General features: G+C 48.8%; 2 pseudogenes; one reads left to right on the top strand and one right to left on the bottom strand.

Moving 5' to 3' along the window:
* Positions 1–18,002: 18,002 nt before the first annotated feature.
* On the bottom strand, positions 18,003–18,160 carry LOC139277827 (U2 spliceosomal RNA; annotated as a pseudogene).
* A 1,595-nt stretch (positions 18,161–19,755) lies between these two features.
* Positions 19,756–19,985, top strand: LOC139277787 (U2 spliceosomal RNA; annotated as a pseudogene).
* The last annotated feature ends 1,357 nt before the right edge of the window (positions 19,986–21,342 follow it).

Genomic DNA, 21,342 nt, shown 5'->3' with positions numbered 1-21,342 from the left:
CTGTACTGGCAGAGTCCACACTGGTCTAGTCCTTTCCAGTGATCCACACGGTAATTCCCAGTGCCAGCAGATACCTATGGCTGCAATTTTAACCCAACCACCAGGATCGGCTGGAACTCCGGTTTGGCAGGCCACCCCAATGCTGCTCTCCGTTGAATTTGACAAGAGAATAAAATCGGTCGGGGCACAAAACCCAGCGTGGCTCCTGATCTGGCAGTTTCCCGACGGGCGTATTGGGTTAAAACCACCCCCAAATGTTCCAAACCGTCTTAACACCAGTGGGAAAAGCTGTAACCCATCTTCCTGCTGACTAATTATTTTGTCTGTGGAGGAGGGAAAAAAAAAGTGATTTGCTATTTTCAGATCTGTACATATTCATATGTTTTAAATTGTTCTGTTGCAGGATGTATTATGTATAAATAAAACATTATCTTTACACAAGCGGGGATGTTAGGTCTTTTATTGAGCATTTGGAAAGAAAGACTTGCATTTACACAGGGTCGGCCACCAATGGTGGAGTGGCAAAAATGGGTGATGTGCAAGAGGCCAGAAAGAAAGACTTGCATTTATATAGCACCTTCTATAACCACTGGACATACCAAAGCGCTTTACAGCCAATGAAGTACTTTTTTTGGAGTGTAGTCACTGTTGTAATGTAGGAAACACGGCAGCCGATTTGCGCACAGCAAGCTCCCACAAACAGCAATGTGATAATGACCAGATAATGTGTGTTAGTGAGGCCAGAATTGGAGGAGCGCAGAGATCCGGGAGGGTTGTGGGGCAGGAGGAGGGCACACCACAGGATAACTGCTTGCAGTAGACCTTCTCTTAGCATTGCATTTTTAAGATTAAAACTTGTATGTATTTCTTGCAGGTGGCTGAGTTCAACCTATTCTTTGCGTTTCTCTCTTGCTCTTGCCAAACTCATTGCCCAATATGTTTTCTCACTTTTGTTATTCAAATAGCCACTTCCCAGCAAAGCAGTCTTAGAATCAGCTGCCTTATCTGAAATGATGTAACAAATTCCAGAGCTTCCCAACCCAGAGAGAGCCTCTGTTCTCCGGGGGGGGGCGGTGTGTCCAGAGGGTAACATGAGCCGATTTGTAGTCTCTATTAGTTTCACAGTTTGCTGCTGGCAAGAAACAAAATCGCAAAAGCTTTTAATTCACCCCCCCAAAAAAATGAAATGTACTTTAAGTGGGTGGAACTGATCCATACAACACACAAGAAATGATTCATAGGTGAAATCCAAGCATTAGTCACTGGACCCATCCAACAGCGAGACTATGTACTTATCACGGCTTATTTATGTGTGATATGCAAGCGGCAAGAGCCAGGAACCTTCCACAAAGTGAAGGTCCACACAACCTACTCCTGTCTCTGCCTTTATAGAATTATAGAATCAACCAGCACAGAAGGAAGCCATTCGGGCCATCATATCTGTGTCCACTCTTTGACAGAGCTATCCAATTTGTGTCTCTTCCCCTACTCCTCAAAAGACCTTCAAATTTGTCCTTCTCCAGGGCCATGGGGAAAGTGCAGGTAAGTGGGATTAATTGACTAGCTCGTTCAAAGAGGCACAATGGGCCTACTGTACTGATTGATTCTAAGCATCCAATTCCCTTTCGAGAGTTATTACTTAATCTGATTCCTCCACCCTTTCAGATTATAACAACTCGCTGCGTAAAAAAAAAAAACTCTCCTCGACTCGCCCTCTGGTTCTTGAAAGAGAACGAATTTGCAGCCAAAGCACTTTACAGCCAATGAAGTACATTTGGAGTGTAGTCACTGTTGTAATGTAGGGAAACGCGGCAGTCAATTTGCGCTCAGCAAGCTCCCACAAACAGCAATATAATAATGACCAGATATGGGTACGGTGGCATAGTGGTTATCTTAATGGACTAGTAATCCAGAGGCCTGAAGTAATGGTCCGAAGTTGTGAGTTTAAATCCCACCACGGCAGTTATGGAATTTAAATTCAGATAATTTTTTTTAAAAAATCTGTAATGAAAAGCCAGTATCAGTAATGGTGACCATAAAACTACCGGATTGTCGTAAAAAAACGATCTGGTTCACTATTGTCCTTTAGAAAAGGAAATCTGCTGCCCTTATCTGGTCTGGCCTATTCATTCATTCATACGCAGCCCCTCGGAATCGAGGAAGACTTGCTTCCACCCCTAAAGTGAGTCCTTTGGTGGCTGAACAGTCCGCAACATGAGAGCCACAGACCCTGTCACAGGTGGGACAGACATTCGTCGAGGGAAGGGGTCAGTGGGACTGGTTTGCCGTGCACGCCTTCCGCTGCCTGCGCCAAACCTCTTCACGCTTGCAGCATTGAGATTCGAAGAGCTCAGCGCCCTCTCGGATGCACTTTCTCCACCTAAGGCGGTTTTTGACCAGGGTCTCCCAGGTGTCAATGTCGCACTTCACCAGGGAGGCTTTGAAGGTATCCTTGTAACGTTGTCCTTCAAACAAGAAATAAGGGATGTGTGCAATAAAGGTACAGCAGTAATCATTGGTAATTTTAATCTACATATTGATTGGGCTAGCCAAACTGGTAGTAATGCGGTGGAGGAGGATTTCCTGGAGTGTATTAGAGATGGTTTTCTAGACCAAATGTCGAGGAACCAACTAGAGGGCTGGCCATCCTAGACTGGGTGATGTGTAATGAGAAGGGACTAATTAGCAATCTTCTTGTGCGATACCCCTTGGGGAAGAGTGACCATAACATGGTAGAATTCTTTATTAGGATGGAGAGTGACACAGTTAATTCAGAAACTAGGATCCTGAACTTAAAGAAAGCGAACTTCGATGGTATGAGGTGTGAATTGGCTAGAATAGACTGGCACAGGATACTTAAAGGGTTGACAGTGGATAAACAATGGCAAACATTTAAAGATCACATAGATGAACTTCAGCAATTGTACATCCCTGTCTGGAGTAAAAATAAAACAGGGAAGGTGGCTCAACCATGGCTAACAAGGGAAATTAAGGATAGTGTTAAAACCAAGGAAGAGGCATATAAATTGGCTAGAAGAAGCAACAAACCTGAGGACTGGGAGAAATTTAGAATTCAACAGAGGAGGACTAAGGGTTTAATTAAGAGGGGGAAAATAGAGTACGAGAGGAAGCTTGCAGGGAACATAAAATCTGACTGCAAAAGCTTCTATAAATATATGAAGAGAAAAAGATTAGTAAAGACAAACGTAGGTCCCTTGCAGTTGGATTCAGGTGAATTTATAGTGAGGAACAAAGAAATGGCAGACCATATGAACCAATACTTCGGTTCTGTCTTCACAAAGGAAGATACAAATAACCTTCCGAATGTACTATGGGACAGTGGGTCTAGTGAGAAGGAGGAACTGAAAGATATTGTTATTAGGTGGGAAATTGTGTTAGGGAAATTGATGAGATTAAAGGCCGATAAATCCCCGGGGCCTGATAGTCTGCATCCCAGAGTACTTAAGGAAGCGGTCCTAGAAATAGTGGATGCATTGGTGATCATTTTCCAACAGTCTATCAATTCTGGATCAGTTTCTATGGACTGGAGATTAGCTAATGTAACCCCACTTTTTTAAAAAGGAGTGAGAGAGAAAACGGGTAATTATAGACCGGTTAGCCTGACATCAGTAGTGGGGAAAATGTTGGAATCAATCATTAAGGATGAAATAGCAGCGCATTTGGAAAGCAGTGACAGGATCGGACCAAGTCAGCATGGATTTATGAAAGGGAAATCATGCTTGACGAATCTTCTGGAATTTTTTGAGGATGTAACTAGCAGAGTGGACAAGGAAGAACAAGTGGATGTGGTGTATTTGGACTTTCAAAAGGCTTTTGACAAGGTCCCGCACAAAAGATTGGTGTGCAAAGTCAAAGCGCATGGTATTGGGCGTAATATACTGACGTGGATAAAGAACTGGTTGGCAGACAGGAAGCAGAGAGTCGGGATAAACGGGTCCTTTTCAGAATGGCAGGCAGTGACTAGTGGGGTGCCGCAGGGCTCAGTGCTGGGACCCCAGCTCTTTACAATATCCATTAACGATTTGGATGAAGGAATAGAGTGTAATATCTCCAAGTTTGCAGATGACACTAAACTGGGTGGCGGTGTGAGCTGTGAGGAGGATGCTAAGAGACTGCAGGGTGACTTGGACAGGTTAGGTGAGTGGGAAAATGCATGACAGATGCAGTATAATGTGGATAATGTGAGGTTATCCATTTTGGGGGCAAAAACACGAAGACAGAATATTATCTAAATGGCGGCAGATTAGGAAAATGGGAGGTGCAACGAGACCTGGGTGTCATGGTTCATCAGTCATTGAAAGTGGGCACGCAGGTACAACAGGCGGTGAAGAAGGCAAATGGTATGTTGGCCTTCATAGCTAGGGGATTTGAATATAGGAGCAGGGAGGTCTTAATGCAATTGTATAGGGCCTTAGTGAGGCCTCACCTGAAATATTGTGTTCAGTTTTGGTCTCCTAGTCTGAGGAAAGACGTTCTTGCTATTGAGGGAGTGCAGCGAAGGTTCACCAAACTGATTCCAGGGATGGCTGGGCTGTCATATGAGGAGAGACTGGATCAACTGGGCCTGTATTCACTGGAATTTAGAAGGATGAGAGGGGATCGCATAGAAACATATAAGATTCTGACAGAACTAGGCAGGTTAGATGCGGGAAGAATGTTCCTGATGTTGGGGAAGTCCAGAACCAGGGGACATAGTCTTAGGATAAGGGGTAGGCCATTTAGGACTGAGATGAGGAGAAATTTCTTCACTCAGAGAGTTGTTAACCTGTGGAATTCCCTGCCGCAGAGAGTTGTTGATGCCAGTTCATTGTATATATTCAAGAGGGAGTTAGATATGGCCCTTATGGTTAAGGGGATCAAAGGGTATGGAGAGAAAGCAGGAAAGGGGTACTGAAGGAATAATCAGCCATGATCTTATTGAATGGCGGTGCAGACTCGAAGGGCCGAATGGCCTACTCCTGCACCTATTTTCTATGTTTCTATGTTTCCGCTGCCCACCTTTGGCTCGTTTGCCATGAAGGAGCTCCGTGTAGAGCAATTGCTTAGGGAGTCTCGTGTCTGGCATGCGAAGTAAGTGGCTTGCCCAGTGAAGCTGATTGAGTGAGGTTAGTGCTTCAATGCTGGGGATGTTAGCCCGGGCGAAGACACTGATGTTGGTGCGTCTGTCCTCCCAGGTAATTTGCAGGATCTTGCGGAAACATTGTTGGTGATATATCTCCAGCGACTTGATGTGTCTTCTGTACATGGTCCATGCCTCTGATCCATACAGGAGGGCGGGAATTATTCTTTTCCTCAGGCGGTCGAAGGCTGCACTGGCGCACTAGAGGCGATGTTGGATCTCTGCATCAGTGTCTGCCTTTGTTGACAAGAGGCTCCTGAGATATGGGAAGTGGTCCACTTTGTCGAGGGCCACGCCGTGAATCTTGATGACTGGGGGGCAGTGCTGTGTGGCGGGGATAGGCTGGTGGAGGACCTTTGTCTTACGGATGTTAAGCGTGAGGCCCATGCTTTCATATGCCTCGGTGAATACATCGACTATATCCTGGAGTTCAGCCTCAGATGTGACTCCAGACCCACAGCAATGTGGTTGACTCTTAACTTCCCTCTGAAATGGCGGTTCACCACCTCCTTCTCGAGGGCAATTCGGGACGGGCAATAAATGCTGGGTGATGCCCACATCCCCTGAACGAATTATGTTGTTGTAGCTGTTGGTTGAGGGATAAATATTGGACAGGTCACCAGGGCAAACTCCCCTGCTCTTCTTCGAAATAGTGCCATGGGGATCTTTTACATCCACCTGAGAGGGAAGCCTGGGTTGCCGAGTGGGAGGTCATGTAATACATCCAGCCAGAGTAGGGAACGCTAATTGCTCTTGGTTTCAGTCCTGTGGAGGGATGGAACACACAGTCCAGTTCCTTGACCCGGTGAGCTGGAAAGAGATTTTTGTGCTCGGTACACCTGTGTTTAATGAACCTCTCCAGACTTGGGGCCGGATTTTTGGCTGGAGGCTTCTTAGAAGGCCAATGGCGGTGGGGCGGTAAATTTTGTGCCGGAAAACAGTTAGCGACGGCAGTCAAAACATTTGGTTTGCTGGGCCCTGAGAGTGGGGCGGAGCATTAAGGGAGGCCTTTGCACACCTCTCCGAGAGCCCTAGGCAGGGTGAGCAACTGAAAATCTGTTGTGTTGTGTATCTGTAAAGCATGCACTCCCATGTTCGCCACCAGGGAGCGCATCCCCTGAAGTCCCAAGGGATCCCAGCATCCCTTGGGAGCACTGTATATAAGCCATCCCCTAAGGCCTGTTACTCACTCTGGAGTGTCTTAATAAAGACTGAGGTCACTGTTACTTTAAACTCCCTGTGTGCAGTTAGAAACACAACAACTGGCGACGAGGATGGGATGCGATCCCACGCGTGCAGAGCATAATGGATTAGCAGGTTTTGCAGAGCTTGCAGCTCGTCTGCAAGCTCGTTGGAGGTGTCCCATTGTTCCACAGCTCTTGCAAACATACCTTTTGAAGCGGCATGAATAGGCTGAATGGAAGCCACCACAATGCCAACAAGGTGTGAATTGCCTTGCATTCATCCTTTCTTGCGGACTCTGAGTCATCTGGGTCACCTGAGGCCTGCTGGCAGTTGCAGACTCGTGGTTTCTGCCCTATACATTTCTGCTCGCAAACACAGTTCCAGTTAATTTATGAACATTGCTAGCACTTGTGTGCTGAGAGATTTGTTTGGTGTTATCACTGGTGGACATAAACGCCTGTGCTATCGCAATGGCTTTACTGAGGGTCGGTGTATCCACAGTCAAAAGTTTTTGTAGCATGGTCTCGTGGCCAATGCCCAGTACAAAAAGGTCTCTGAGCATTTGCTCCAGGTAGCCATCAAACTCATATTGTCCTGCAAGTCACCTTAGCTCAGCGACGTAGCTCGCCACTTCCTGACCTTCAGATCGCTGGTACGTATAGAACTGATACCTCGCCATCAGCACGCTCTCCCTCGGGTTAAGATGCTCCCGAACCAGTGTACACAGCTCCTCATACGACTTATCTGTGGGTTTCATCGGAGCCAGAAGATTCTTTATGAGACTGTAGGTCGGTGCCCCGCAGACTGTGAGGTGGACCACTCTCCTTTTTGCAGCGTTTCCTTCTCCGTCCAGCTCGTTGGCTACAAAGTACTGGTATAGCCGTTCGACATAGGCTTCCCAGTCCTTACCCTCCGAGAACTTCTCCAGGATGCCCACAGTTTGCTGCAACTTTGTGTTGGATTCGTGTACTCGTCGCCAGTTGTTGTGTTCATAACACAGATGAGACTGCACACGGAGGTTAAAGTAACAGTGACCTCAGTCTTTACGCAATAACACATGTAGGGGCTCTAAAAGGGTGCTTAACCCCGGTAGGAAGTTACCAAAATAGTTGAGGAGTCCCAGGAACGACCGCAGCTTCATGACATTCTGTGGCCTGGGCGCATTCCTGATAGCCTCTGTCTTGGCGTCTGTGGGCCGAATGCCGTCCGCAGCCACCTTTCTCCCCAAAAACTCCACTTCTGTTGCCATGAAGACGCATTGCGACCTGTTCAGCCGCAGCCCTACGCGATCCAGTCGCTGGAGGACCTCCTCCAAGTTTTGTAGGTGCTCGACGGTGTCCCGACCTGTGACCAATATGTCGTCCTGAGAAACCACCGTGTGTGGTACCAACTTGAGTAGGCTCTCCATGTTTCTCTGGAAGATCGCTGCAGCCGACCGAATTCCAAACGGGCATCTGTTGTAGATGAACAGTCCCTTTTTCGTATTGATGCAGGTGAGGCCCTTCGAAGATTCCTCCAGCTCCTGCGTCATGTAGACCGAAGTCAGGTCGAGCTTGGTGAACATCTTGCCTCCTGCCAGCGTCGCAAATTGGTCGTCTGCCTTAGATAGCGGGTATTGGTCCTGTAGCGAGAAACGATTAATAGTTACTTTATAATCGCCGCAAATCCTGACCGTGCCATCACTTTTGAATACTGGAACAATTGGGCTGGCCGACTCGCTGAATTCCACTGGGGAGATGATGCCCTCGCGTTGCAGCCTGTCCAGCTCGATTTCCACTCTCTCCCTCATCATGTGAGGTACCGCTCGCGCCTTGTGGTGAATGGGTCATGCCTCTGGGAGCAAGTGGATCCGCACCTTCGCCCCGGAAAAGTTTCCAATGCCTGGCTCAAAAAGGGAAGGAAATTTGTTAAGAACCTGGGTACAGGAGGCTTCATCGACATGTGATAGCGCTCGGATGTCATCCCAGTTCCAGCAGATTTTGCCCAGCCAGCTCCTTCCAAACAGTGTGGGGCCATCGCCCGGGACAATCCAGAGTGGCAGTTCGTGCATCGTGCCCTCATAGATGACCTTGATCATGGCGCTGCCCAGGACAGTGATAAGCTCTTTGGTGTGTGTTCTCAGTTTCGTGTGGATGGGGCTCAGGGCTGGTCTGAGTGCCTTGTTGCACCACAGTCTCTCAAACATCTTTTTACTCATGATGGATTGGCTAGCGCCAGTGTCCAGTCCCATGGCTACGGGTAAGCCATTGAATTTTACGTTTAGCATTATAGGTGAACATTTCGTCGAAAATGTGTGCACCCCGTGTACTTCAGCATCTGCCTCCTCTGAGACTCGAAATTGTTTTGATCCACCATGGACCGATCTTCCTCTGCCACGTGGTGGTTAGTGCTACGCAAAAAGGGCAGCAAGACGTTCATCTCGGATCTCCACAGCACGCACCCGGGTATAGTAATGATGAAAGCGATAGCCAGATCCCACGTGTGGTGGCCCGGTATCAACTCTGACTTAGAGTCCTGTGTACGGCAATGCAGCGTGTGTGCTCAGTTGAGCAACTCATCCAGAGAGGCACCACTAAGTTTGTGGTCCTGACCCTCCAGACCATGGTCGAGGACCCATGTCGACTATGCGGGCCCGTTTCTCGATAAAATGTTCCTGGTGGTGGTGGATGCTTTTTCAAAATGGATTGAATGTGAAATAATGTCGGGAAGCACCGCCACCGCCACCATTGAAAGCCTGAGGGCCATGTTTGCCACCCACGGCCTGCCTGACATACTGGTCAGTGACAACGGGCCATGTTTCACCAGTGCCGAATTTAAAGAATTCATGACCCGCAATGGGATCAAACATGTCACCTCGGCCCCGTTTAAACCAGCCTCCAATGGGCAGGCAGGGCGGGCAGTACAAACCATCAAACAGAGCCTTAAACGAGTCACAGAAGGCTCACTCCAAATCCGCCTATCTCGAGTACTGCTCAACTACCGCACAAGACCCCACTCACTCACAGGGATGCACCCGGCTGAGCTAATCATGAAAAGGACACTTAAAACCAGACTCTCGCTGGTTCATCCCAACCTGCATGATCAGGTAGAGAGCAGGCGGCAGCAATAAAATCTAAACGATGGTCGCGCCACTGTGTCACGGGAAATTGATCTGAATGACCCTGTGTATGTGCTAAACTATGGACATGGTCGCAAGTGGATCGCGGGCACGGTGATAGCTAAAGAAGGGAGTAGGGTGTTTGTAGTCAAACGAGACAATGGACAAATTTGCAGAAAGCACCTGGACCAAACGAGGCTGTGGTTCACAGACTGCCCTGAACAACCCACAGCAGACACCACCTTTTTCGAGCCCACAACACACACCCAAAGGATCAACGACACCACCAGACCAGGAAATCGAACCCATCATGCCCAACAGCCCAGCAAGGCCAGGCTCACCCAGCAGCTCTGCAGGGCCAACAACACACCAGCCCAGCGAGGGCACAGCCAACACACCAGAACAGACATTTGTACCGAGGCGGTCCACCAGGGAAAGAAAGGCTCCCGACCGCCTCACTTTGTAAATAGTTTTGACTTTGATTTTGCGGGGGAGTGATGTTGTGTATCTGTAAAGCATGCACTCCCCTGTTCCGCCACCAGGGAGCTCATCCCCTGAGGTCCCAAGGGATCCCAGCATCACTTGGGAGCACTGTATATAAGCCGGCCCCTAAGGCCTGTCCCTCACTCTGGAGTGTCTTAATAAAGACTGAGGCCACTGTTACTTTAACCTCCCTGTGTGCAGTCTCACCTGTGTTAGGAACACAACATGTTGCTAAAGAGCCGGCCTTGGATCGCCCTGAGAGAGGCAAATCGGGACAAAAATGTCACCGATAAAATACTCCCCCCGCCACCACCCCCGCGAAATAAAGGTGAATTACAAAAAAAACCCGGAAAGAAATACCAATGTCACTGACCTTTTCCAATAATTCCTTCCCATAGCGCCCCGGGACAGCTCTGACCGCCTGCTTTCCCTGGCGGTGTCACTAGGGGGCACTACCAAACAAATATCGCATCGCTGCCGAAACTGGGGACGTTGCACCCAGGCGCGATGCTCCCGGGCAGTACTGCTTCACGCTGCCACAAATCCAGCACCAAACCTCCTGGTGCAGCGCTGAACGGTGGCTGCCTGCTCAGCGGGACACTAAGCATTTTGACGCTAACAGAGGCGCAATCCAAACGAAAACCCAACCCATAGTCTCCGCCCCCACCCACCTCCTGCACACTATTTTCATCAGGCCCGCAAACAGCTCTTTGCGCCGTGGATCTGCCGATCTGTCACCGGGGAAACCGCGGGGTAACTCCAGGCGCACGCTCTTCACGTGAGATGTAAGGGGGAGAACTCTGTTCCTTCAGCGGCATCCTGTACCTGGGTGCTCACGTATCCTGAGAGCTGTCAACGGACTGGTAGGCACAAGCTGCCGACTGCAAGGAAAAGCAGAGACGTTAATGCTTGTCGGATGTGGGTCTTCCCTTGATGTCAGGCTCCTGACCCTGATCAACAGGGTAGATGCTGAGAGGTTGTTTCCCCTGGCTGGAGTGCTTCGAACTAGGGGGCACAGTCTCAGGATAAGTGGCCATTTAAGGCATAAGAACATAAGAATTAGGAACAGGAGTAGGCCATCTCGCCCCTCGAGCCTGCTCCGCCATTCAACAAGATCATGGCTGATCTGGCCGTGGATTCAGCTCCACTTACCCGCCCGCTCCCCGTAACCCTTAATTCCCTTATTGGTTAAAAATCTATCTATCTGTGACTTGAATACATTCAATGAGCTAGCCTCAACTGCTTCCTTGGGCAGAGAATTCCACAGATTCACAACCCTCTGGGAGAAGAAATTCCTTCTCAACTCGGTTTTAAATTGGCTCCCCCGTATTTTGAGGCTGTGCCCCCTAGTTCTAGTCTCCCTGACCAGTGGAAACAACCTCTCTGCCTCTATCCTGTCTATCCCTTTCATTATTTTAACTGTTTCTATAAGATCACCCCTCATCCTTCTCAACTCCAACGAGATGAGGCGGAGATGAGGTGAAATTTCTTCACTCGGAGGGTTGTGAATCTTTGGAATTCTCTGCCCCTGTGGATGCTGAGTCCCTGAATATAGTCAAGAGTGAGATCGATAGATTTTTGGAGTCTAGGGGAATTAAGGGATATGGAAATCGGGCGGGAACATGGAGTTGAGGTCGATGATCAGCCATGATATTGAATGGCGGAGCAGGCTCGAGGGGCCTCAGGACCTACTCTTGCTCCTATTTCTTATGTGCTTATGACCCCTATCATCTGCATAACACTATATATAAATGTATCCGCACATGAAGTCACCAAGTGGCACCAGATAGGTGAGAAAGAGGAGGGGGCCGAGAACGGGTCCTTGGGGACTGCTGAGGTGTCGGTGCTGGGGTGAGGAAGAGAAGCCATTGGGAGAAATCCTCTGTTGGCGGTGGGAGAAGTAAGTGTGAACCAGAACAATGGGCAGCCCCACCGACGGGCTAGACCACAGAGGTGAGGGGGTCAGAGGAGGACGGTATGGCCAACCATGGAAAAGGTCAGAGAGGTCAAGGGGGAAGCGGGTTCTGCAGATGAGAGTAGCTCGGAGAAGGCATGGGGGAGCGAGATTGGAGAGAAACTGGAAAGAAGCGAGGGATTTAAGGCTAGGGTAGAGGAAAGACTGGGCTCAGTGGGCAACAGAAAAGGTGGGAAAGCAGCCGAGACAGCTCTCAATGCAATGTCCAGAAGCTCCTCGTTTTTATTGGTGGAGGTGAAGGTGGAGGGGGCAGGGGAGAGGGGTTTAAGGAGAGACGGTTCATAGCAGAGCAAAGAAGCCAGGCATACCTTGCTCTCCATGGTGATCCCAGAATAATGAGAAATTCTGGCAGATTCAGCCAGCAAAACTGAAGTCAATGGGAATTAGGGGGAAAACTCTCCAATGGCTGGAATCATACTTAGCATAAAGGAAGATGGTTGTGGTGGTTGGAGGTCAATCATCCCAGCCCCAGGACATCGCTGCAGGAGTTCCTCAGGGCAGTGTCCTAGGCCCAACCATCTTCAGCTGCTTCATCAATGACCTTCCCTCCATCATAAGGTCAGAAGTGGGGATGTTCGCTGATCATTGCACAGTGTTCAGTTCCATTCGCAACTCCTCAGATAATGAAACAGTCCGTGCCAGCATGCAGCAAGACCTGGATGACATTCAGGCTCGGGCTGATAAGTGGCAAGTAACATTCGTGCCACACAAGTGCCAGGCAATGACTATCTCCAACAAACGAGAGTCTAACCACCGCCCCTTGACGTTCATCGGCATTACCATCACCGAATCCCCCAGCATCAACATCCTGGGGGCTCACCATTGACCAGAAACTCAACTAAACCAGCCACATAAATACTGTGACAACAAGAGCAGGTCAGAGGCTGGGTATTCTGCGGCGAGTGTCTCACCTCCTGGCCCCCCAAAACCTTGCCACCATCTACAAGGCACAAGTCAGGAGTGTGATGGAATACTCCCCACTTGCCTGGATGACTGCAGCTCCAACAACACTCAAGAAGCTCGACACCATCCAGGACAAAGCAGCCCGCTTGATTGGCACCCCATCCACCACCTTAAACATTCACTCCCTCCACCACCGGTGCACCGTGGCTGCAGTGTGTACCATCTACAAGATGCACTGCAGCAACTCGCCAAGGCTTCTTCGGCAGCACCTCCCAAACCCGTGACCTCTACCGCCTAGAAGGACAAGGGCAGCAGGCGCATGGGAACACCACCAGCTCCACGTTCCCCTCCAAGTCACACACCATCCTGACTGGGAAATATATCGGCCGTTCCTTCATCGTCGCTGGGTCAAAATCCTGGAACTCCCTCCCTAACAGCACTGTGGGAGCACCTTCACCACACGGACTGCAGCGGTTCAAGAAGGCGGCTCACCACCACCTTCTCAAGGGCAACTAGTGATGGGCAATAAATGCTGGCCTTGCCAGCAATGCTCACATCCCAGGAATGAATAAAACAAAATCTGGTGATGGATGGCAAAACTAAATGAGCTTCACAGCCAAAGAAAAGCACAAAAATATAACAAGGGTGAGATAACCCATAATATTATGATGAATAAACATAGCAATGTACGCAGAACTAATTACCACATACTGGACCAAACTACATTAACTTTCCTGTTAGTAGACTCTCACCTGTGAGTCAGACGTTGTGAGGTCAAACCACATTCTCGGATTTAGCACACACTCCAGTGCAATGCTTACTGAGTACTGCAATAAACAGATTAATTGGTTATTCATCGAACTGCTGTTTATCCGAACTTGCTGTATGCAAATTGATTGCAAAACCCTGCTGCCTGTGTCCTAACTTGCACCAAGTCCCGATCACCCATCACCCCTGTGTTCGCTACTGTCATTGGCTCCCGGTTAAGCAACACCTCAATTTTAAAATTCTCATCCTCGTGTTGAAATCTTATCTCTGTAACCTCCTCCAGCCCTACAACCCTCCAAGATCTCTGCACTCCTCTAAATGTGGCCTTTTGCGCATCCCTGATTTTCATCACTCCTCCAGTGGCAGCTGTGCCTTCAGCTCTGGAATTCTCTCCCTAAACCTCTCCGCCTCTGCAACTCTCTCTCCTCCTTTAAGACGCACCTTAAAATCTACCTCTTTGACCAAGCTTTGGGTCACCTGTCCTAATATCTCCTAATGTTGCTCGGTGTCACTTTTTGTCTGATTACTCTCCTATTAAGCACCTTCGGACCTTTTACTACATTAAATAAATGCAAGTAATATTTATGTTATATAACAAAAGTCACTGCGTTTCATAAATAAATACAGCAATTAGTAGGACAATTGGTCGATTGGTGCTAATTTTTTTTTTCAAAATATACTTTATTCTTATAAAAATTTGTACAGTACATTCAAAAGCAGTTCAGTACGTTTAGCTGCGGTCAGCAATCCCATACACTACATTTGGATGCTGACGGCAGTTCCGTTCGATACGTTGCCTGGCTTTTCAGTTCAAGTACAATTCGATACAATACGGGATACACTGTAGTACATTCAACAAATTACATTTCATGTGTCACTATACAGTACACGGAATGGGTGACGGTACATTTACACTTTTTCTTTTCAACATGCATTACAAAACAGACCTTTCATTGTACATTGCACTACATAGGTGTTTACAGATCATGGTGCTCCATGTACACAAAAAAGAAGTTACAAGTACGGCCCGAGGGGGGTTTTGTACTGATTCCTGCCCCCGGGTTTACCGTGGCAGAAGGGCTTTAAACTGTGGCCCTTCCCCACCGTGCCTTTGCGGCGACTGCACCAATTTTTAGTGCGTCCCTCAGCACGTAATCCTGGATCTTGGATTGCACCAACTTGCTCTGGAAGACTAGCAAGTTTCGGCAAGACCAAAGAGCGTCTTTGACCGAGTCGATGGCCCTCCAGCAGCAGATGATGTCTGTCTCGGTGTGTGTCCCTGGGAACAGCCCGCAGAGCACAGAGTCCTGTGTTACGGAGCTGCTCGGGATGAACCTCGACAGCAACCACTGCATCTCTTTCCAGACCTGCCTCGCGAAGGGGCAATCCTGAAGGAGATGGGTGACAGTCTCGTCCGCCCCGCAGCCGGCCCGGGGGCACCGTGCCGTGCTGCTGAGATGTCGGCTGTGCATGAACGCTCTGACGGGTAAGGCCCTCCTCACCGCCAACCAAGCTACGTCTTGGTGCTTGTGTGAAAGCTCTGGCGATGAGACGTTCTGCCAAACGAGTTTGACAGTCTGCTCAGGGAACCACCCGACAGGGTCCACCCTCTCCTTTCGTAGGGCATCCAGGACCTTACGTGCTGACCACTGTTTTATGGCCTTGTGGTCAAAGGGGTTTTTTGTGAAAAACTTTTCCACGAAGGACAGGTGGACAGGCATGGTCCAGCTGGTGGGGCGTTTCGCGGCAGCGTGGCCAGACCCATCCTTCTCAACACCGGGGACAGGTAGAACCTCAGCACGTAGTGACACTTGGTGTTTGCGTACCGGGGGTCTGTGCACTGCTTGATGCAGCCGTACACAAAGGTGGCCATCAGGATGAGGACCACGTTTGGAACATCCTTTCCTCCACTGTCCAGAGATTTGTACATTGTGTCTCTGCGGACACGGTCCATTTTGGACCTCCAGACAAAGTGGAAGACGGCCCGGGTGACTGCCGCGGCACAGGAGCGAGGGATGGGCCAGACCTGTGCCACGTGCAGCAACCCCGAGAGCACCTCACTCCTGATGACCAGGTTCTTTCCTGCCATGGAGAGGAAGCACAGCTTCCACCATCCCAGTTTTTGTTTCACTTTGGCGATGCGCTCTTCCCAGTTTTTGGCGCTCGCCCCGTCCGCTCCGAACCATATTCCCAACACCTTCAGGTAATCTGGCTTAACGGTGAAGGGAATAAAGGATCGGTCGGTCCAGTTGCCAAAGAGCATGGCCTCGCTCTTGGTGCGATTGACCTTTGCTCCCGAGGCCAGTTCAAACTGGTCGCAGATTGTGAGCAATCTGCGGACCGACTGCGGATCCGAGCAAAAGACGGCAACGTCGTCCATGTACAGGGAGAGCTTGACCTGAGCGCCTCTGCTGCCTGGGATCATCACCCCTCTAATGCCCACATCCCTCCTGATGGACCCGGCAAAGGGCTCGATACAACACACAAACAAGACAGACGAGAGAGGACAGCCTTGCCTGACTCCACATCTGATTGGAAAGCTTTCAGTTTCCCACCCGTTGATTAGAACTGCGCTACTGATGTCTGTGTAGAGCAGTTTGACCCAATTGCGGATACCCTCCCCAAACCCCATTTTGGAGAGCACGTCCATCAGGTACGTGTGCGATATCCTGTCAAAGGCTTTCTCCTGGTCTAAGCTGATTAAGCAGGTGTCCACCCTCCTGTGCCGCACGTAGGCGATCGTATCTCTGAGTAGCGCCAGGCTATCAGAGATCTTCCTGCTGGGGACAGCGCGGGTCTGGTCCGGGTGAATCACCAGCTCAAGAGCAGGCTTGACCCTGTTGGCGATGATCTTTGACAGGATCTTGTAGTCCACATTGAGCAGCGAAATGGGCCGCCAGTTTTTGATTTCCTCCCTCTCCCCCTTCTGCTTGTAGATGAGGGTGATGATGCCTTTCCTCATCGATTCTGACATACTGCCAGCCAGAAGCATACCCCAGTACACTTCCAGCAGGTCTGGGCCCATCCAGTCCCACAGAGCCCAATACAACTCGACCGGTAAGCCGTCGCTTCCGGGAATTTTACTCATCGCAAGGGACCGGACGGCCTTTGTCATTTCGTCCAGAGTTAACGGGTGGTCCAGACTCTCCCGCTCGCTGTCGTTTAGGACCTCCGTGATAGACGACAGGAAAGACTGGGAGGCCGCGCGGTCTGTGGGCTTGACGTCATACAGCCTGGCATAGAAGGATTTGCTGATCCTCAGCATGTCAGGCTGCGAAAACGTCACAGAACCGTCTTCTTCCTTTAGGCTGGTGATCACAGAGCTCCCCCTGTGTACCTTTTTGGAAGAAGAAACGTGAACACGTCTCATCCTGCTCGACGGAGCGGACTCTGGAGTGGAAAATGATTTTGGATGACTCTGAGGCAAAGAGCGAGGCTTGCTGGCCCTTCACCTCTTCGAGTTCCTTCATGACATCGACCCCCATGGACTGCAGCAGGAGCAGGTTTTGCATGCACTTCTGGACAATTCCCTCTGTCTCCCTCTCGCCTCCTGAACACCTTTGAGGATGAAGAACCTCTTGATGTTCGTCTTGATTGTTTCCCACCAGTGCATTGGGGAATCGCAGAGGGGTTTTACGGTTCTCCAACCTTTGTAATCCCTCTTGAATTCCTCAACGTTTTCCGGAGTCAACAGTTTCACGTTCAGCTTCAATATCCCTCTGCCAACTTTCTGGTTTTCCTGTGGGCGACAGTCGGCCAGTAGGAGGCAGTGGTCAGAGAAGAACACCGGCGTGACGTCAGTGGATCTGACCTTGAGTGTGTGGGACACAAACAGGAAGTCTATTCTGGAACGGACGGACCCGTCTGGTCTCGATCAGGTGTATCTGAGCGGTGCTCCGTCTGCAGGGTTGCTGAAGACGTCGCACAGCTTGGCGTCTTTTACCGCGTCCATCAGGAGTCTGGACGTGGTGCCCAGCTTGCTGTCGGCTCTGCTGGATCACGATAGCCTTTGCATGAAACGAGCCAGCACTCTCTTTCAGGCAAAGCCTCAGGCTGATTGGTGCTATTTTTTTTTTTTCATTCTTGTCAGATCAACTCCAGCGCCAAAGATCACTTTGCGCTATTTACACTTGATCTTAGCCAAAAGGCCGAGAAGCGATGATTGGTGCTAATTTTTTATTTATTTATTTAATTTTTCGTAGCCAATCTTTCCAATTCTTTGTCAGATCACAAATGCCAGAGGTCACCTTGCATACATCAAGGATCACCCTGCGCTAATGCTCTTAGCCAAAAGGCCTAGAGCCCAAGCACCGTTCCTGGAGGGTGCTAATTTTTTTTTTTTGAAATTCGTAGCCAATTGTTCCAATTCTTTGTCAAATCACAAACGCCAGAGGTCACCTTGCACACGTCAAGGATCACTCTGCGCCAATGCTCTTAGCCAAAAGGCCTAGAGCCACTGCACCGTTCCTGGAAGTACTGCAATACCAGGTTCGTGCCATGGAGGTGGATGGGTCAGGTCCCCCACACACCTCCTGTTTCCAGAGGTCACCTTGCACACATCAAGGATCACCCTGCGCTAATGCTCTTAGCCAAAAGGCCTAGAGCCCAAGCACCATTCCTGGAGGGTGCTAATTTTTTTTTTTTTTTTTTTAATTCGTGTCCAATCGTTCCAATCATTCCAATTCTTTGTCAAACGCCAGAGGTCAACCTGCACCAGTCAAGGATCACTCTGCGCCAATGCTCTTAGCCAAAAGGCCTAGAGCCACTGCACCGTTCCTGGAAGTACTGCAATACCAGGTTCGTGCCATGGAGGTGGATGGGTCAGGTCCCCCACACACCTCTGTGGAGGTGGATGGGTCAAGCCATCCCACCCACCTCCTGTTTACAAAAATGTAAGCATATACCTTCCTGACCAGGGAGAAACCACCCGGAGGTCATGGTGGCTGGTCAGGTTAGTTATGCAGATCTTAGCCCTGGAGGGTGCTAATCCTTTAACTGATGACATCTTCCCTAATCCTGTTTCCCAACACCCTTTTATATTCTTGCTTTTCAAATACTTATTTAACTCCCTTTTAAATGATGCTGAGTCTCGGCCTCAACCTGGAGCACAGCGATTTATGTTATACACTCACCCAGTGAAAACATTTCTTCAAACTCTCCCCTTTCTTCCATTACGTCCCCTCTGTCATCAATCAATGGAAAACAATTTTTTTTCACGACTTACGCATTCAAAACAACTTGAAAACCCCGGTCAGATTCTGTTTTAAGCAATTTTTCAAGCCTTATTTTCGTAAAGAAAGAAAGAAAGACTTCCATTTATATAGCGCCTTTCACGACCACCAGACGTCTCAAAGCGCTTTACAGCCAATGAAGTGTTGAAGGAAATGCGGCAGCCAACTTGCGCACAGCAAACTCCCACAAACAGCAATGTGATAATGACCAGATAATCTGTTTTTCTATGTTGATTGAGGGATACATATTGGCCAGGAGATATATATAATGTGGAGAAATGTGAAGTTATCCACTTTGGTAGGAAAAATAGAAAAGCAGAGTATTTTTTTAAATGGTAAGAGTTTGGGAAATGTTGGTGTTCAGAAAGACCTGGGTGTCCTTGTACACCAATGACTGAAAGTTAAAATGCAGGTACAGCAAGCAATTTAGAGAGCAATTGGTATGTTGGCCTTTATTACAAGAGGATTTGAGTATAAGAGTAAAGACGTCTTACTGCAATTATATAGGGCCCTGGTGAGACCACACCTGGAGTATTATGTACAGTTTTGGTCTCCTTACTTGCCGTAAGCATCTTAGCTACGCAGATAGGCTCAAAGAGTTGGGTCTCGACAGAAGTGTAGAACTAAGAGTGATTTCATCAAGGTTTATAAGGTAATGAAGGGACTGCATTGTGTTTGAGAAGACAGTTTGAGAGTGGGCTGGGATCACCTCAGGTTATGCAAAGGATGGCAGGAGGTGGTTCCTTTCTCTGAGACGAGTGGACCACAGCAAGCTTACTCCTCGGGTCTCAGAAATAGGAACGCCACCACTGAACCAACCGCTTGCTCTCCTGGGAGAGGTACAAAGGTGTCATCGCAATGAAATAGCCGTGGCCACCCATAGGCCATTTGAAACGTCCATCCCCCTGTCCTACTGTATCATGTACCCAAGGCAGGTGTATATCATAACACGTCGCAACTAAGCAACACTTGCATCGCTTCTCGGCCTTTTGGCTAAGATCTGCATAACTAACCTGACCAGCCACCATGACTTCCGGGTGGTTTCTCCCTGGTCAGGAAGGTATATGCTTACATTTTTGTAAACAGGAGGTGGGTGGGATTGGTGACCCATCCACCTCCACGGAGGTGTGTGGGGGACCTGACCCATCCACCTCCATGGCACGAACCTGGTATTGCAGTACTTCCAGGAACGGTGCAGTGGCTCTAGGCCTTTTGGCTAAGAGCATTGGCGCAGAGTGATCCTTGACTGGTGCAGGGTGACCTCTGGCGTTTGACAAAGAATTGTAACGATTGGATAACGATTGGACATGAATTTAAAAAAAAAAAAACACTTGCAATTAAAAAAATACCTAGCATCAAATTTAAAAGGCCAAACCATTCCTATTCATCCCCCCTGTGTTGAATTCCAATGAACCAAACCTCTTTTGTGCCACTTACATTGTACAGAATCCCAATGGACCAAAGTCCTTTCAGTAAACACTCTCATTATGAAGAATCTCAATGGGCCAAAGCCCCATTCATTCCAATTGTACCAAATGACATCATATCAAAACCCAACTCATTCACTCCAATTCTATAGAATACCCTGACGCAAGCATAAGATTGTTAAAAAGTCCTCCTCAAAAGGGACAGTAAGTAAGAACAGTGCCGGTAATTCACTTTGTGTAATGGAACCGTGCCTCAGTAGAATGTCTCATACAAGTACGCACTAAGTGAAAGGAAATCATAGACATTTCTGGCACAGATGGAGGCCATTTGGCCCATCATGTCAGTGCCGGCCAAAAAAAGAGCTATCCAGCCTAATCCCTCTTTCCAGCTCTTGGTCCGTAGTCCTGCAGTTTACGGCACTTCAAGCGCATATCATGAGGGGTCTGGACAGAGTAGATCGAGAGAAACTGTTCCCATTGGCAGAAGGGTCGAGAACCAGAGGACACAGATTTAAGGCGATTGGCAAAAGATCCAGAGACGTTAGGATTTGGAACGTGCTGCCTGAAAAGGCGGTAGATACAGATTCAATAGTAGCTTTCAAAAGGGAATTGGATAAATACTTGAAAGAAAGACTTGCATTTATATAGCACCTTTCATGGCCACCAGATGTCCCAAAGCGCTTTATAGCCAATTAAGTACTTTTGAAGCGTTGTCACTGTGGTAATGCGGGAAACACGGCAGCCAATTTGCACACAGCAAGCTCCCACAAACAGCAGTGTGATAATGACCAGATAATCTGTTTTTAGTGATGTTGATTGAGAGATAAATATTGGCCCAGGACACCAGGGATAGCTCCCCTGCTCTTCTTCAAATATTGCCATGGGATCTTTTACATCCACCTGAGAGAGCAGACGGGGCCTCGGTTTTACGTCTCATCCGAAAGACTCGATGGGCCGAATGGCCTCCTTCTGTGCTGCACTGCTCCATGACACTATGATTCCATATGCTCAGTGTTCAGCACATTTGTTCTCTTGTTTCCCAACACCAGTTAATAAAAGGAAAACAGTGAAACTCTCACCACTTCAAAGCTCCCGTTAATTGAATCAGTCGACTGTGTGCGGAACAAATGCAT

The sequence above is a fragment of the Pristiophorus japonicus genome, chromosome 12 (assembly GCF_044704955.1).
Source record: "Pristiophorus japonicus isolate sPriJap1 chromosome 12, sPriJap1.hap1, whole genome shotgun sequence".
Classification (NCBI taxonomy): Eukaryota; Metazoa; Chordata; class Chondrichthyes; family Pristiophoridae; genus Pristiophorus; species Pristiophorus japonicus.
The sequence above is the reverse complement of the archived record's forward strand: the minus strand, read 5'-3'. Positions and strand labels throughout refer to the sequence as shown.